Source organism: Chenopodium album, chromosome 3 (assembly GCF_948465745.1).
Source record: "Chenopodium album chromosome 3, dcCheAlbu1.1, whole genome shotgun sequence".
Classification (NCBI taxonomy): Eukaryota; Viridiplantae; Streptophyta; class Magnoliopsida; order Caryophyllales; family Amaranthaceae; genus Chenopodium; species Chenopodium album.
This window is the reverse complement of record NC_137836.1, coordinates 7,637,793-7,656,406: the sequence shown is the minus strand read 5'-3', so window position 1 is coordinate 7,656,406 and position 18,614 is coordinate 7,637,793.

The window sequence follows — 18,614 nt, the reverse complement described above, 5'->3', positions numbered from 1 at the left end:
GGTGCATATTTTTGGCAAAAATAATGTACATATTTTTAGGGAACTAAGTATTGTTATTTTTATGTTGGAGGATTAATATCCGACTTACCCCCCTAAAAAAAATGACAGAAAAACGCGCACACAAGACTCTCTTAATCATGGTCAAAGTATGTGTATTGGTGTGTGCGTTGAGTGTAAGTGACATGCTTGGACTCTTGTGTAAGACCATGGGACCTAGTGCCTAAACTCGATCATTGATTCAATTAAATATTATTGACAGCAAAATTAACCGAATTAAACAGAAAACTAATTAATTAGACCCTAGGTGATGACTCGAAAAATAATCCGAACTGTCGGCCAAGCGACAGGACTGGCGTCACACTGTGGAGCTTGGCGCCAGACAACATAGTTGTCGTCAGGCGCTACACACCATAGTGTGGCGCTACAGCTCAGACCTTGGCGCCAATAGTGGAGCTTCGGTCTGGGACTGTTTTCGGTGTTATTAGTCAACTGGGGTATGCCTAAAGTCGTACTAGGTCAATTCCGATTAAAATATTAGACTTTTATTGACTCAAATTAAATAATTAATTAATTAATTGGGCAAAGTTCTTTAAGTCATTAATTTATTTATTTAGTCTTAACACAAGTCAACAAACGGTTAAGAGAAACATAGAATATATATGCACAACAAATAATGCACAATTAGTCAAGTAGGCACAATATGATGCAATGCGTTTGCAACCTAACCATGGCTCTAGTTCTCTAAAGTTCGGGATATGGTTTAGTCAAAGAGGGTCCATGGTTAATTGTCCGGATGCACCACGCGGAAACCTAACCGTGAATGGTTGGCGCGAGTGGATGGGACACCGCAAGCTTTAGAAAAAACTCGCTTCCATGGTTTGGTGAATTCAACATCTCGAATGTACCCTTTGTTGCACGGAGCGTTCAATTGGGTAGATGGAGCATGAATTCCCAGAGGGTTATGTCCATATGTAGAACACATATGGGTTTCAGAAAAGTGAGAAAAAATTCAATCAGGAAGTAGGATCGAGCAAACAATACGAAAAATCGGTCAAAATTAGAACGCATATTTCTGGCTCGGTATTGGGGGAAATTGGCGCCAACAATCAGAGACTAGCGCCAGCTTTTAACTGTAGCGCCTGGCGCCAATGCTGGCGTCTGGCGCTACGGCTAAAAGTCTGGCGCCAAGCTCGGGCCCCTGACGCTAATTCCCACATGCCTCAACAGCTTTCTATGCTTGATAAAATTTTTCAGTTTCGCGCGGTGTTTTTTCAGTCCTAGTTGTGAAAGACATTCCTCAAATTTCCTACGTGTAAAATCCTATGTTTTTAACTCATTACGGATGGTCTTTCCAATAAGATCTTTTTTATGCATATGACAATAATGTTAATCAAAATTACGCACATGAAATACTTAGAACTTTTCGAGTCTCATCCACTCATTCTAAATCATTGCCAAAACAAATTAAGGAATTAAAATAGAAATCCTCCCCAGCGGAGTCGCCAAAAAACTGTAGGGAATAATTCAAGCCTTAATCCCACTAGCTTGAACCCCACTGTGATCATACACTAAAGTACGGTGGCGTCCAAAAGGGAAGAAGATAGAGCAAAAGAGTCGCCAACAAGTTTTTTTAGGAACTTGTAAACCGTTCATAGGATGAAGGTTACACCCCTCAACGATCCAAGAGATCGTCAACTCCAAAAGGTTATGAACAAAATAAGGGTTCGGGGATGATGGTACAAATCCAACCTAAAAGAGATTGAACCTGCCCTAATAATAGGCCTCTACTTTATTCTGCTCGTATTCATGTGCGCTTTTTAATTAACATACAATCAATAGGATTAACCCTAAACCTGTTTATCTATGTTGGTTGAATATTAATGCTCAAATAAACTATTATTGGCGATCACTTGAAATTATAATCAAATTAACCCTAACAAGATTATTAAATATCTTATTAAGCGTGATTACAAGTACCAATTCCCTTTAAACATGCATAAAAGGTGTGATCAAGCAATAACAATAAATATCAAGCAACAATAATAAATAATAACGATGATAATAATAATAATCACAATAATAATAATATCATCATAAATTATAACAATCATCATAAATTATAACAATTATAATAATTATCATGTTCATGTTAATATTAAAGCATAGCAAGATCCTAGGCATGATACTAACGAGATTAAAAACAAATCCTAGCATGTCACTAAGCAATAAAGATCAAATCTTTAACCCTAACATGATACTAACAATCATAAATATTAGAAAGAGAATAAAAGACATCGCAACAATCATATTTAATATTAAAATTACCCTAGACATGATACTAGGAATATCATAATAACAATGCAAACATGATTTCTACATCATAATATCAATTAAAACCATTAAAACACTTACTTTGATGCCTCGTACCTCTTTCTAATAACAAAATACACACGTTAGTAACTTCAAGGAAAATAATAAACAAAACAATCAAATTAAATAATGGAAATAGAGATTTGGGACAAAACCCTCAGAAATTAAAACCTTCCACGTCTAGGGCGAAGGCAACTTCGAATATGGCTAGGTGTTTCTAGATCTTGCGAATGCGGAATTTTGTATTAAAACGAAGTAAAAAAGAATGAAAGAAAGAGATGAATGAATTAGAGAATGCAAAAGAAAAACTTGTGAATGAAAACTGATTGTTGATGAATGGTGAGAATTGGTGAATCAAAACGGAGTTTTTAATACGATATTTATAGAGAAAATCAGCCAAAAAAGATAAATTAACAAAACAGAGTCTGACGCTCAGAAAACAGGGCTGGCGCCAACCCTGGCTAGCTGGCGCCAGGCACCAGCACTAGCGCTAGGCGCCAGGCCTGGTTCCAGGCGCCAAGGCGTGGGGACAGACGCCAAGCTTAAATTTAACGCGTTTTTGAAAATTCGATAAGTTTACCGTACTGGAGGATAAAATAATGTAATTTCTTCGAAAATGCTATTTGATTTTGATTAAAACTCTGAAAAATCAACAAAAGTCAATTTATCAATGCTAATTGAATTAGGAATGAAAAGAACCTTCTAGAAGAATCCAGAAGACTAAAATCATTCCTAATTGCATTAGGAATGATAAATCATATTAGGCCCTACCCTAGATCATTGGGCCGCATATAAAGCTCAAACTGGGCCCAGTTTAGTAAATTGGCCATAACTTCCTCAATATTCATCGGAATTGGGCTTATAATATATCATTGGAAAGGTCTTTGCAAGCCCCATCCAATTACACTACTATTGGACCCATATCATGGACCAACCAAACTGGATTGTCTGTTTTCTCAAAATAAGTTTTCAAAAACAGGGAGAAGAAAAAAGAAATAAAAACTTTCCGCAACACTAGACTTTCCACACTTTCGCTTCATTCGATTATGATTCGACGCGAAAGGTACTCATCACTGGGTTTGGTTTTGGGGAGACACAAATGGGTGTCTACACAAGTATATAACATACTCTTTGATTTAATGTTCTACTTTTTCTTCACCTTATCATCTTCCTACCTTCAAATTTCTAAGATGAATTATCCATAATTGTCAATGTGGGTAAAATATATCTATTAATTTACATAAGTAGAAATGTCGACAACCATATTACGAGATCATCATTGTTATAATCCAATCCATATGTAGAGCACGCTTCACCAAATTATCAGCAGCGATTTCGACATTAAAAATTTGTGGTTAGAATGGGCAGAAGGTGAACGAACTATGTGGCGCTGGTTTGTTATTTTTTGTTTTCTAGATCTAAGTTTTTGTTGGTTTTATTTTTCATTTTTATCAATTTATGTTCAATTGAATAATGATGTACTTATGATAATTTTTCTTTGAGATGATGTTAAACATTATCTGCGATTTGATACGTTTATTTATTTGATTATTTATATCTGGGAATGATGATATTCGATTTCATTTGGAGAATAAGTATGAGAAATGTGTTAATATACTACATATTGTGATATGATGATTATATAATCCACTAATTAATACTCCGTAATGTTTAAACATGACTAGTGCTATTTTTTTTTGGTACAGATACATGAGTACATCTTATACTTTTTTATGCTAGTTTTCTCGTTGATTTGATTTTTGTCTACATTTATAACTTTCCATGATTTATTTCAATTAATTATTTCAAGATTTTTTTGTTCTTATAGCGTGTATGCATATCAATGTTAGTGATTTGCCTTTGTATCTTTTCCCACTTTTTAATCTTGTGGCATTGTTAAGTTACCGATCTAATTGACTTTTGTTTGTTGTTGCAGGTTCATAATAAGGACGAGTAGAAGAAAGGTCTTCAACAATATTTTGTTTATGTAATCCTTTTTTTTTTTTTTGTCTATAAATAAGTTCATTTTTTTGTAAACAGTATATTTGTAAATTAATGGAAGGATTTTTGGATGAGTATATACTTTATGATGTTTCGATAGTTGGGTGATAAAGATGTTCATGAGATTTTTTTTTGGTGAAATTATTTATTGAATATTAATCTTTATTGGTAATAGGAAATATAAGATGCTTACTAGTTACCATTAATATACCAAAATAGAAAGCGTTGATATTTTAGATTTTTTTTTTTAAAAAAAAAAAACATAAATAATACAGAACTGTTGGGTTACATAACCGTTCTCTTTAGTGAAGGAATATAGAACTGTTAAATAGGAGAACAGTTGTCTATCCCTTCCTCATTTTTAGATTTTAAGAAGGGAAAAGACAACGGTTGTACCTAAGGACAGTTCTCTATTATTGTGCATATAAAACGCCTATTTCACCCAATCTATAAACTTTACACATCGCTTAGCAGAAGAACGGTCCTAAGGCGTTTTATAAAGCTTAGTTTAACCGTTCTCTAAGCCTGTTTTTGTAGTAGTGATGCAAGGTTCTTTCTTTCTTCATGCTTTGGTGTTTTAATCTACAATTGGTGAATGTTGGTGATTTTTAGTTGATGTTTTCTACCTGATAAGGTTGCATGCGCTCAGAAATTTTTGTATACGTCAATGGCCTCTTCATGTTAGGTTTTGTTTTACGCAACCTCTGCAATGCTGGCACTCTTACTAATTTCGACACACTTGGTTTATTACATATGAGAGGGACTGCCAAGGATCCTACCCGGGCCATTGGTTTGTTAAAATCGTCTGAATTCAAGGTTGATACTAAATGTGCCTGGAAAGTAATTTCGAAGCGAGAACTCATCTGATTGATTTGAAAATTACCAATGTCTAGTACTGGTGGCCTTGTGATACCTTGCAAAGGTATGAATCTCAGACTTGTCGAGTTAACTATAAAATCTCATCTTCACTTTGTTGATTTATTATTGGTTTGTTGTATAGCTGCTGTAGCATGGGAGACCAGGAAGCCGTTGGTGATAGAGCAAGAAAAGGTTGCTCCACCACAGACCTTGGAAGTTAGAGTTAAGATCAAGTACACTACACTTTGCCATACTGACTTTTACTTTTGGGAAGCTAAGGTATATCTTATTCACCTAACATTTTGTTTTCATTCCATACTAGTTTGTATCCCTTCGGGTTTCTGAACTATGTTTTTTAAGAGCTGAAAACTCCAAATATTCTCTATATTCTGCAGGGAAGTACTGCTACACAATTGTTTCCTCGCATTTTCGGCCATGAAGTAGCTGGGTATGCGCACATATCAACTAGAGTTGATAAAAGCAGAGCTAGATAGAGCTAATGATAGCTTATCTTGGTTTACCAACTCATGTATTTTTGTTGTTTTGTGTTATTAACTGCAGTTTATAACTAGAACTCCTTAATCTACAAATGCAAGCCTGTTCATGATTTTATTTGAGCCCAGCTATGTAGTGATTGGCCTAGCTCATTTAAATCTCAAGTCAAGTTCACTTACTTTCCAGCGATAATGAGTGAAAAGATATGCAGAGTATCTAGTTGATAAGCTTCTGTTTAAATTTTGACAGAATTGTTTAAAGCATAGGATCCCATAACAATAATTTCTCTTTTCGAATTTAACTTGGAGAAATTACTGAATGTGCCTGGAACAGTAATTTCTCTTTTCAAATGAGTTGTTAATGAATGAGGGAAGACTAATTCATGAGGTTATGTCATTTGTATGTCCTTCGATGATTTATACTTCAAAGTTCAACGTGTCTTAGAGAGTGAGGTGGACTGGTCCCGATTCTCTCTAGAGTCTATGATTTATGCTTCACAGAGACCTCTTTAGTTGTTATACTTCAAATTACAGTACTATGCAGTTTTGATGCATACGTCACATACGTGAGAATTGTTTTGCAACTGTGCTTTGTTCAGTACATTATAATTGATCAATTGAGTAATATTGATTCATTTAGGGTAAGGTTGCCTACTTCTTGACTCAATAAACCTTGCAATGTTTCAGACATTTATTTTGGTGTATGGGTGAGTTTGATTTTATCTCATGGAATATTATATTATAGTGTCGGTCAATTGTATGCTATTAAATTCATTGTTATCTCACCATGATGTATGTCTATGTGCACAACCCTCATGATGTTCCACCGACCGCGTTGGCACTCTGTCCAAGTCCACCTCTAGAGCAGCCTCAACCTTGCCGGAGACACAAAAAGAGAAAGCAGTCTCAGAAGTTGCCTTGTTCTACTTTGGAATTATGGAGGTTTAGTGAGAAAAAGAAATAGAATGAAGAGGTTGAGTGGAATTATGTAGTAGCTTTTGATTCATGTTAGAGAGTTATTGTAAAGTCAATTTGAACATTAGTGCAAGTAGTATCTTAATTTATAATTAATTGAATTTTGCATATGTTATTATTGAATATTAATAATAATAATTAAAGATTCTGCATCATAGCAGATTACTAGGTAGCAGGTATATCCTGCTACCATTTTTTTTAATTGGCTTCAATTGTATTTGTAACGGGGAAATTAAATGTCCGTTACAAATAACCCGTTATTCGTAACGGGCGGTTAAAAATGCCCGTTATGAATAACGAGTTAATCGTAACGGACATTAAAACTGCCCGTTACGGATAATGGATTATTTATAACGGGAAGCGCCTATTACCAATAACATAGCCTATCTGTAACGGCCGCATTCGTAATGCCCCTTGCCTATTACAGATGGGCTGTTTTTGCCCGTTACGAATAGCTATTTTCCACCAGTGTGGCCCCAAATCAACTCTATTTAATTTAATTTAATTTAATTTAATTGTCGTTTTATTAATTTTCCTTGAAATTACTAGCTCGTTTATTGTTTTATAGTTGCAAGCAAACAAAATCAAAGTAAGAATATGTTCCTTTTATTTCTATTATTTTTCTAACGATTTTATATTGTTGGATTTATTGTTAAATTGCTTCCAATATTAATGTTTATTCTATTATTATTTTTTATCACCATATTGCATGTTTAATGGAAATATGTAATTGAAAATCACGCCTAATAAGATAAGTTGGACGAATGGCTTAGGGTTTTTTTTAAATCTTGTTATTAATCTTGTTATTAGAATTATATATTGCATTAATATTAAACCAATTTAGCATAATAATAGTTTGGAGCGAATTGAATCTTTTTTTGCATGCCTTTGAGATCGTACGAATCACTTTTCGCTAATAGAATCGAGTAGAGGCCAATACGGGCAAATGTGACTCCATGACTCACTTTGTACCATCATCCCCGATCCTCCTTTTGTGGTTCCGAACCATATGGAGTTCGTAATCTCATGGATTATGAATGGGATGTAACCTTCACGGGTCAATCGTTGTTGCCTTTCGTTTTCCCTTGATCGTGATTGCCTTAAATGATCCGTGAACGGTTTACAAGTTCCTTAAAAAACTTGTTGGTGACTCCCTACTTTCCTTGTCCCTAATCGTATTATGTCAATTCCCACTTCCTATGAGTGTCAAGCATATTTACCACATGCTTTACGTAGGCGCATTTCGAACGACGCCTACACTTGGAGGCTATATGTTGACTACAGAGAATTGAACAAGAGAATTCTTAAAAAAAAAGTTCCCTATTGTAGACACCTAAAAATGTCTCCCCAAAACCAAACCCGATGATGAACAACCTTTCATCGCCACTATTGGTCGGGTTTAGTATTTAATCCCGAGAGTGCTTAAAAAATCGTATTTTTAAACAGTCCATGGATTAGTCTTGATGTTTGGTAAAAGCATAGTTTTAATTTCAGCCCAAACTTATTAATTAATTCTTGCCCAAAGCTTTTTTTTTTTTTTTTTTTTTTTTTTTTTTTTTATTGTTTTATTATTTGTTTTTGGCCCAAACCCATTATTTATTTTTATTTAATTATTTTCTTATTTTAGCCCGAATAATAAAAAGTCAGAAAAGGCCCGAAATTATCAATCGGCACTTAAAATGCCGAAGGAAATTAGGGTTAAAAATGTATTTAGACGGAAAAACGGGCTGGAATTTCCCGCGCCACAGCAGGTACCTACCGTGTCACGGGAATCCTTCCCGTCTGACGGTGGGATTTCCCGTGACACGAAATTCTGCCGTGACACGGGACATTCCGTGTCTTTTCCGCGTAAACCCTTGACGCGTTTTCTATCCCGTTTTCTGAAAATTTCCCTCGTCACGCCAAAAGTGTATCGTGTCACGGGAAAGTGTACCGTCTGACGGTGGGGCTTCCCGTGTCACGGTAAAGTTTGACCGTGTCACGAGATACTTTTTTAGGGTTTTTATCATTTTAGGGTTCCGTGTGCTCCCTCAGCACATTTTCCCTATAAATACCCCCTCATTTCTGATGTACGGGGCACCGAGTAATTCTCTAATTTTATTCTCCCCTCTTCTATGCTTTAGCCTAAACACTAGCCTACCCTTTTTTACTTCAAAATTCCTTCTTCAAGTATTCAAAGGAGTCCATACTTTACTCGTGGTTCTATCCTTAAGCCAAGGCGTGAAAGGTAGAATTGTTTGAGGGTTTGGCCCCAAAATCAACTTTACTTTATTTAATTTAATTTAATCATCGTTTTATTATTTCCTTGAAATTACTAACTCGTTTATTATTTTGTAGTTGCAAAAAAACAGAATCAAAGTAAGGATCATGCTCCTTTTATTTTTATTATTTTTTCTAACGATTTTATGTTGTTGGAATTGTGATTAATTTGGTTTTAATATTAATGTTGTTCTACTATTTTTATTATGATCATCATATTGCATGTTTAAAGGGAATATGTAATTGAAAATCACGCCTAATAAGATAATTTGGACAACCGGTTTAGGATCCTTTTAATCTTATTATTAATTGAAGTGATCACCAATATTTTAGAATTATGTGTGCATTAATATTAAACCAATTTAGTTAAATAATAGTTTGGAGCGAATTGAATTATTGTTTGTATGCCTTTGAGATCACAGGAATGCTTTTCAATATAAGAATCGAGTAGAGGCCAATACGGGCGAATGTGACTCCATGACTCACTTCGTACCATCATCCCCGATCCTCCTTTCGTGGTTCCGAACCATATGGAGTTAGTAATCTCATGGATTATGAATGGGGTGTAACCTTCACGGGTCAATCGTTGTTGCCTATCGTTGTCCCTTTATTCGTGGTTGCCTTAAATGATCCGTGAACGGTTTACAAGTTCCTTAAAAACTTGTTGGAGGCTCCCTACTTTATTTGTCCCTAATCGTTGTCCCTAATCGTAATGTCAATTCCCACTTCCTATGAGTGCCAAGCATATTCACAACATGCTTTTAACGTAGGCGCACTTCGAACGACGCCTACAATTTGGCGACTCCACTGGGGAGGATTCTTAATTATTTATCGATTTGAGTGATCGGTATTTAATTAAGATGAGTGGATGAGACTTGAAAGATTCTTGAAAAAATATTCCTGTGATTAATTTGGCATTTTTGCATCTGCATAGACGTTGTAACGTCGCATTCAGGTCTGTCCCGTAGGAAAAATTGGATAACTTGGTTGCGCGCGAAGGAAAACAGGGCATCAGTCAGATCTTCTGACTGCCGTGTCACGGTACAGTGCACCGTCTGACGGTGCACAGTACCGTGACACGGGAATTTTTGCCGTGTCACGGCAGTCCTAAAATCAGTCGGGTGGCTTATTTTCTTTCCTCACAGTCGACTTCCTTCGATTTTTCTGAAAAAACGTATGTGTTCTACATGCGTCTTAGCCCCGGGGATTTAAGCTCTATCGACCCAAAAACGCTCATGGCAATAAGGGTTCATCCGAGTTATTAAATCTACCCAAACCATGGAGTCGAGTTCGATTTCATCACGAACTCGCGGAGCCGCCCGTTGGCATACACCCTCAAAGGAGGCTGCCTTGCTAACGCGTCCAAACTCTTAACCACGGTACCCTTTTGACACCCAAGGCTTGACCAATAGTTGAACATAGATCTTGACTCTAGGTTGCGAACTTTTTTTATCATAGTGCCTAAATGCTATGTGGTTGTTTGGTGCTAACCTTCATGTGTTTGCTCTTTTGTTTAACCCATGACCGAGGGTTTTTATTCTCACATAGTAATTAGTACGGACCTAAAATCGGTTAAAATCTGGAAAAATCACAAAACTGACCTGGAACTGCGCACCGTGTCACGGCATGTTCTGCCGCGCCACGGTGAACAGTGCCGTGACACGGGGCTCACTACCGTCTGACGGTAGACTGCCCAGGAAAAGTGTCCTGTCAGTCTTTTTTTAATTCTTGTGCGTACGTGTGTGGATGCTGTGTCCGGTTTGGTGTCATGTCTAGTTGTACGGTCAAAACACGCGTCCATAACCTCACCTAATCACTTACATGTCGTGTTCACACACTTTTTTCTTTAGTCGTGCACCACTTTTTTGACCGTATTTTAGGGAAGTCTTGTTTTTGTGTCGTTCGGATGGTATCCCCCTTTAAAAATAAACAAGTAGAATTTCAAAATTATAGATTTTTTTTTTAAAAAAAAAAAAAAAAAAAGCGTGCCACGTCAGCATCTACTGTGGCACGGGAATGGTTGCCGCGACACGGGACTGTCCACCGTGTCACGGCATAGTCCACCGTGGCACGGTGGACCTGCAAAAAAAAAATCCCATGCCACGTCAGCATCCACCGTGGCACGGGAATGGTTGCCGCGACACGGGACTGTCCACCGTGTCACGACACAGTCCACCGTGGCACGGTGGACCTACAAAAAAAAAAAAAAACCACCGCGTCACGGCAGCTCGTCACGTGACACGGTACAGTCTTCCGTGTCACGGTGCCCTTGAAATAAGTCTAGTCAGCTTTTTTTTAAGTCTTCCGTGTTAATTTGGTCCTCGCGTCAGTCATTTTGGTTATTGTTCACATGTCTAACCATACGATCATACCACGAGTCTTATAACATCACTTAGTCACTCACGAGTCAAGTATAAACCACACACTTTCTTTATGTTCCGACTCGAGTCGTGCACCAGGTCGTTTATGATCGTATATTAGGTTCATGCACCCTTTTTTCGTCATAATAAAAAATGAGTGGAGTTTTCTCACCTGTTTTCAAATGTCTATTTTTTTTCCTTCCTTTCCTATCTTGAGCAATGAGTCAAACAATTAAGTGAATTATTTTATTTCACAGTACTTGGTCAAGGAACAGGGATAGATCAATACGGTTCGAGCCATTACCGCAACAATCTCTCAGATCTAATAGGCGTTCAAAGAGAACTTTGCCATCTCCGTTACTCATCACCTTTCAATGGCCACTAAAGAAGACATTGAGAACATCAACAAATCCATTGAGGTACTGTCTTCCATGATGCAAACCCTTACCATTAGGGTCACTACCATGGAACAAAACAAGGTCACTGTTTCCACCCTTGACAAACTGAAGGAACAAATGAGTAAGATCTCTGAGGATTTCACTTATGTGGAACGGCCTCCCACTCCTTTGGATGTGAAGGATAGACTCCCTGAAAAGTTCTCCACTGCTGATATTCCAAAGTTCAAGCCTACTGACAATCCAATATTCCATTTGAAGGCGTTCTCTGCAACCATGGCTCTTAAGGGATTGGACGTAACACTCTTCCCTACGGTGTTCCCTCTCTCCTTAGAACATGCTTGCCAACAATGGTTTTATTCCTTAGGTGTCAAGCATACTGCGACTTGGCAAGATGTCATCGACAGTTTCATGAATTGTTACAAATGTAACATTCAAACTAAAACTTCTGAACGTGAACTCTCCATTCTCAAACAGAAAGAGAATGAAGGCTTCACCGCTTACCTGAACAGGTGGAGGGAAACAGCTTCACTCTTGGTAGATCCACCCAAAGAAAGAGAGATGGTTCGCCTCTTTATTCAAAATCTGACTCATAAATATAGGGAACATCTCAAATTTCTTCCACTGAACACTTTCGAAGCTGTATACGACATCGGCATCAATATCGAGGATGAGCTAATAAAGACTGCTGGTAGTAACAATAATAACACTTGGAAAAACAAGAAGAACGACCATCCTTTTTCTTCGTCTTCTAAGCACGAAAATACTACCAATAATATAGGTCAAGTTGATCTCAATGAATTGTTAGCTCTTGATACTCCATTTCCCAAGAAGAAAAGAACTTACACTCCTTTAGGAATGACGTATGATGCGGCCTTTGATCGCCTTTACAGTCAAGGCTTGATCACACCTATTGGGCCATTTCCAGAGCCAAAACCTGAAGAAAGGAGCGCCAAATGGAATCCCAATGCCTATTGCAAGTACCATCAAGGAAGGGGCCACACTACGGAGCAATGTTGGAATTTGAAGGACGTCATTCAAGACTTGATGGATGCAAACAAACTTCCTGTCCCTCCAGGCAGCAAGAAGTAATGAATACAAGGCACACAGATCCTTCGTGCAAGATTTCATGATTTCTTTCTTTATCATTCTTCTCCATTCCCCCATTCATGTCTAGCATAGGTTTTCCACTTTGAATTTTTTTATATGTTTCTTGTGTTTCGTTCACCTTCTCCATTAATAAAATGAGCATTTTTCCTTTACATCTCGATCATAGAATTTTTCATTCATTCATTCATTCTCAATAAAAAAAAATAATAAAAAAAAAATCAATTACCGAACTAAACCCAAGGTACACCAATGACTTGAGGCACATTTGCAACCATGTCATTCCCTGTTAACCGTTCAATCACATTCCATTTCTTCATCAACCATTTTGAACCTCGTCTAACGTTTGGCCTTCATTTCTTCAACCCACATTCACTTAACCCTGGGATTGGAAGATGTGTAATTGTATAACATTCAAAAAGCAAGTAAAAAAAAAAAGAAAGCAGCAAAGCAACAATAAAACAATATCTAAAGGCAAGTGTTCCAATGTCTTTGATATGAACACGTCTCAAATTGCGTCTCTCATCGAGTGCTTTGTACCGTGCCTGAGAAACATGAATGCTAAGTGAGTGATGGACCGCATGATCTGAGATTGTCCACATTGATTCAAAAGAATAAAAAAAAAAAGAGAGAAAAAAAAAGAAATTCAAAAAAAAAAAAAAAAAAAAGGGTTGAAAATAAACTTGCAAAATTCAAAATTTTCAAATTCAAAATTACACATCTTGGGGATTCTCTCGGGTCTTGAGCCTTTTACCCCTTTCTTCCTTAAACCATCAAATTAACCACATTACAACCCTTGAAAGACCTCTTTGAGGTGTACAGTGTGCAAAGTTCGGTTAGAGCTACGTTCGGCCTGATTCCTAACGGATACGTAGGCAACCTCACATCGAGGTGCGACCACATTCATATTCATATCCATGCATGATCGAGTCAAAGAATATCCAATGCTTATCCCTACCCATTTAGAGATAGACTTGGGGGCTTAGACCCAATTCACATTAGCTTACCCAGCCTGAAGAGTCATCATCTTTAACTCTTCTCACATCTCTTTCCATCGCCATAACCCTTGCAGCCAGCCTTAGCATCACATTCACACACTTCACTCACACATCCATATCCATATCAATCATCCTTCCCTTTAAGAGCCCTTTATCATGAAATCTTGTTTCAACACTGTGCATGTTTCATCATATTTAAAGACAATATTCAGTAGAAGAAAAATTGTATACTTGCTTAGCTTCCTGACCTGAGCAATGTTCATTGTTTCGCATAATGTGCTAAGAAACATTTATATATAAATGATTTTTAATCATACAAAGCATATCGTGCTTAGCTCCTTGACCTAAGCAACGTTCATTATGCAATAATCACTATACGTGCTTAGCTTCCAGACTTAAGTGACGTTCAAAATCGCTTCTTTACACCATATATGATGCTTAGCTCCATGACTTAAGTTCATTCATCTATCGTGTCACATGATGTAATTTTCCTTAGCCTCCTGGCCTAAGAACATGCATCATGCATACATTATTTTCAGGACAAGCAATTCAATCCATACAATTCATTTCGTCTTGCTCAAGGAGGAAGTTCAAAACTTCTTTCCTTTTTCATTATTTTATTTTGGGGAAGTTCAAAAACTTTTTCCAAGTTTTCATCGAAGGAAGTTTGAAAATAAAAGTTCAGTTTTCACATCTTTCTTTTTCGGGAGAAAGTCGGTACCCTCCACTCATGACAAAAATTGACGGAAAATTTTTGCTTTTGCATCTTCGTTTGCTTGTGTCTGCACACACACATATACACACACACACACACACACTTACAAGTCATACACATGTCATGTCACATCAAGTCAAACTTGGTCAAGTTAGTGGTCAAGTCAATCATAGTATATACGAGTCCATTGGCAAATTTATTTTTGCAGGTCTTATCTACAGCCCACGTCCGGGGACAAACGGACCATCTACAGCCCACGTCCGGGGACAAGCGGACCATCTACAGCCCACGTCCGAGGACAAGCGGACCACCATCATTTCACGGCGCAAGGTTCTCGATACACAGAGACTTGCAATCTCATCATCTTTCGACTTTCCTCAAGCATGGAAAGTATTATCCAGTGGATTTTTCTTCAAGTATAGAAAACCGCCAAATCGGCTTTCCTCAAGCATGGAAGGCACTATCGGTGGAATTCTTCAAGCATAGAATGACACCATATTCATCAGTCGGCTTTCCTCAGGCTTGGAAAGCGTTATCGGTGGATTTTTCTTCAAGTATAGAAAACCGCCAAGTCGGCTTTCCTCAGGCTTGGAAAGCGTTATCGGTGGATTTTTCTTCAAGTATAGAAAACCGCCAAGTCGGCTTTCCTCAGGCATGGAAAGCGTTATCGGTGGATTTTTCTTCAAGTATAGAAAACCGCAAAATTCCTTTGTCGGCTTTCCTCAAGCATGGAAGGCATTATCGGTGGATTTCTTCAAGCATAGAATGACACCAAATTTGTTCGTCGACTTTCCTCAGGCATGGAATGTATTATCCGGTAGCTTTCTTCAGGCTTAGAAAACTACCAAACTCTTCAGTTGGCTTTCCTCAAGCATGGAAATCGTTTCAACAAATGTCACTCGGCGGATTGCTTCAAGCTTAGGAAGCTGCCAAATTCGTTTGTCACCAATACACTGGTGCTAGATACGTGTTCTACCCCTTTACTCTTTTATCTGTTGAATTAACGTTTTTTCTGCAAGTATCGGCGTATACAGAGTGATTTAGGATCGCAGAACGTCTTAAATCATTCTCCGTCCCTATCGACTACTTTGACTATCGTTTTCGAAACTAACGTTTTTACAAACTCAGTCAAAGTGGGGGCTTCTGTAGTCACCTAAAAATGTCTCCCCAAAACCAAACCCGATGATGAACAACCTTTCACCGCCACTATTGGTCGGGTTTAGTATTTAATCCCGAGAGTGCTTAAAAAATCGTATTTTTGAACAGTCCATGGATTAGTCTTGATGTTTGGTAAAAGCATAGTTTTAATTTCAGCCCAAACTTATTAATTAATTCTAGCCCAAAGTTTTTTTTTTTTTTTTTTTTTATTGTTTTATTATTTGTTTTTGGCCCAAACCCTTTATTTATTTTTATTTAATTATTTTCTTATTTTAGCCCGAATAATAAAAAGTCAGAAAAGGCCCGAAATTATCAATCGACACTTAAAATGCCGAAGGAAATTAGGGTTAAAAATGTATTTAGACGGAAAAACGGGCTGGAATTTCCCGCGCCACGACAGGTACCTACCGTGTCACGGGAATCCTTCCCGTCTGGCGGTGGGATTTCCCGTGACACGGGAATTCTGCCATGACACGGGACATTCTGTGTCTTTTCCGCGTAAACCCTTGACGCGTTTTCTATCCCGTTTTCTGAAAATTTCCCTCGTCACGCCAAAAGTGTACCGTGTCACGGGAAAGTGTACCGTCTGACGGTGGGGCTTCCCGTGTCACGGTACAATTTGACCGTGTCACGAGATACTTTTTTAGGGTTTTTATCATTTTAGGGTTCCGTGTGCTCCCTCAGCACATTTTCCCTATAAATACCCCCTCATTTCTGTTCTAATTTTATTCTCCCCTCTTCTATGCTTTAGCCTAAACACTAGCCTACCCTTTTTTACTTCAAAATTCCTTCTTCAAGTACTCAAAGGAGTCCATACTTTACTCGTGGTTCTATCCTTAAGCCAAGGCGTGAAAGGTAGAATTGTTTGAGGGTTTGGCCCCAAAATCAAATTTACTTTATTTAATTTAATTTAATCATCGTTTTATTATTTCCTTGAAGTTACTAACTCGTTTATTATTTTGTAGTTGCAAAAAAAAGAATCAAAGTAAGGATCATGCTCCTTTTATTTTTATTATTTTTTCTAACGATTTTATGTTGTTGGAATTGTGATTGATTTGGTTTTAATATTAATGTTGTTCTACTATTTTTATTATGATCATCATATTGCATGTTTAAAGGGAATATGTAATTGAAAATCACGCCTAATAAGATAATTTGGACAACCGGTTTAGGATCCTTTTAATCTTATTATTAATTGAAGTGATCACCAATATTTTAGAATTATGTGTGCATTAATATTAAACCAATTTAGTTAAATAATAGTTTGGAGCGAATTGAATTATTGTTTGTATGCCTTTGAGATCACAGGAATGCTTTTCAATATAAGAATCGAGTAGAGGCCAATACGGGCGAATGTGACTCCATGACTCACTTCGTACCATCATCCCCGATCCTCCTTTTGTGGTTCCGAACCATATGGAGTTAGTAATCTCATGGATTATGAATGGGGTGTAACCTTCACGGGTCAATCGTTGTTGCCTATCGTTGTCCCTTTATTCGTGGTTGCCTTAAATGATCCGTGAACGGTTTACAAGTTCCTTAAAAACTTGTTGGCGGCTCCCTACTTTATTTGTCCCTAATCGTAATGTCAATTCCCACTTCCTATGAGTGCCAAGCATATTCACAACATGCTTTTAACGTAGGCGCACTTCGAGCGACGCCTACACCTATACTATTCTAGTTTTGGAGGAACTAATTGACGAGTTGTCTGGGGCAAGTTTTTAGCAAGCTTGACTTAAGAGCAGTCTATCACCAACTGAGAATTCACCCTAATGATGTGTTCAAAACTACTTTTAAAACTCATGAGGGTCACTATGAGTTTCTGGTAATGCATTTTGGCCTGATTAAATCCTTCTTCCTTTCAAAGTTGGATGAATGCAGTGTTCAAACCTTTGTTCATAAGATGTGTTCTGGTATTCTTTGATGACATCTTGGTCTATAGCAAGATCTTAGAAGATCACTAGTAGCATTTAACTAAGTTATTCACCATCATTTCTCAGCATTCTCTCTATGCAAAAGAGAGTAAATGTTCTTTTGTCACATCAAGAGTGGAATATTTAGGGCACTTCATTTTAGGAAATGGGGTTGAGACTAACCCAAGTAAAATTGCTACTATTAGTTCATGGCCTATTCCTTTTGGGGTGAAGGATCTGAGGAGTTTTCTAGGGCTGGCTGGCTACTATAGAAAGTTCATTAAGGGTTATTATGCAATCATCAGCAAACCCTTGATTGACTTTCTAAAAAAGGCATTTGAGTGGTTTGATTCAGCTCAGTTTGCTTTTGAGCAATTAAAAAAAGCTCTAGTTACTGCTTCTTTCCTAGCAATTCCTAACTTCTCTAAGCAGTACATTGTGGAAACTGATGCCTCAAAGATAGGAATTGGTGTTGTTCTTATGCAAGAAAGATATCCCTTAGCCTTTATTAGTAGGTTTCTATGTCCTAAATGGCAGAAATTATCTGTTTATGAGAAAGAGCTTTTGGCCATAGTCTTTCCAGTACAAAAGTGGGAACAATATTTGATTAGATCACATTTTGTGGTTAACATAGACCAAAAAAGCTTGAAATGGCTCTTTTAGCAGAAGATATCTACTCCCTTTCAGCAATTTTTTCATTCCAAGCTGATGGGATTTTATTATGAGATTCAGTTCACGGCTAGAAAGGAAAATATTTTTGCAGATGCCTTAGCTATAGTGCCAAGCTAGATCTGAGATAATGCTCCATGCAATTACTATAGTTGATTCCAATTTGATGTAGTGTATTACATGGGGTTACAATAACTTGGATGACAATACTAAAACTATTGTGTCAAAACTTCACCAGGGTGAGATTGTTGTTGGGTTTTCTTGGCAAGATGGATTACTCAGAAGACATGGAATGATAGTAGTGGGGCCTGATGAAAATCTCATAAAGAAGTTGATCAACTA